We start from the raw sequence: 535 nt of genomic DNA on the forward strand, positions 1-535 counted from the left end.
CGGACCACCCCCCCGGACCAGCGCCCCGCCCCCTCCTAAACTTTTCCAGGGCGGCGGCCCGCGCCCCCGGCGGACTTTCCCCGCTGACTCCCCGTGAACAAAACGCGCCCGCTCGCGCGCCCCGCGCCCATCACCTGCGGGCGCCCCCCAGGGCCATGCCGGGCCGCTGCGCTCCCCGCGGCGCCTCCCGCTGCTGCCCCGAGCGCGGCAGGGGATGGGGCGGCCGCCGGCCCCCGCAGAGCCAGCTCCCCGTGCGAGAGCCGGGGGCGGCGGCGGGCAGGGGATGCTCCTGAACCCCGGCGGCGGCTGCTGGTACCGGGCGGAGGCAGCGAGAGGGGCGCTCCGCCACCGGCTCCTCCCTCGCCGGCCGCCTCTGCCCAATCCGCTCCGGCGCGGGAGGCTCCCCTCACCCGCCCCCGCCCCTGGCCTCGGCCCGCCCGCCCGCCGCCGCCCCGAGGTGGGGGAGGGAGGACGCGGCCCGGCTCCCCCGCCCCGAAGCGGCGCCCGCCGGGGAGCCCCGGGCCCGGCCTGCCCT

The 535-nt window shown here is 82.2% G+C and overlaps 1 protein-coding gene across 1 annotated transcript in view; it reads right to left on the reverse strand.

Moving 5' to 3' along the window:
- Positions 1-304, reverse strand: part of LOC109309358 (bifunctional heparan sulfate N-deacetylase/N-sulfotransferase 3) — a 128,678-nt gene extending 128,374 nt beyond the window's left edge. The window contains exon 1 of the mRNA XM_019534051.1: positions 135-304. The gene's annotated coding sequence lies outside the window, so the exon portion shown is untranslated. The remainder of the gene's footprint in view (positions 1-134) is intronic.
- Between the last annotated feature and the right edge of the window lie 231 nt (positions 305-535).

Source organism: Crocodylus porosus, unplaced genomic scaffold, assembly GCF_001723895.1.
Source record: "Crocodylus porosus isolate Cpor-Errol unplaced genomic scaffold, CroPor_comp1, whole genome shotgun sequence".
Taxonomy (NCBI): Eukaryota; Metazoa; Chordata; order Crocodylia; family Crocodylidae; genus Crocodylus; species Crocodylus porosus.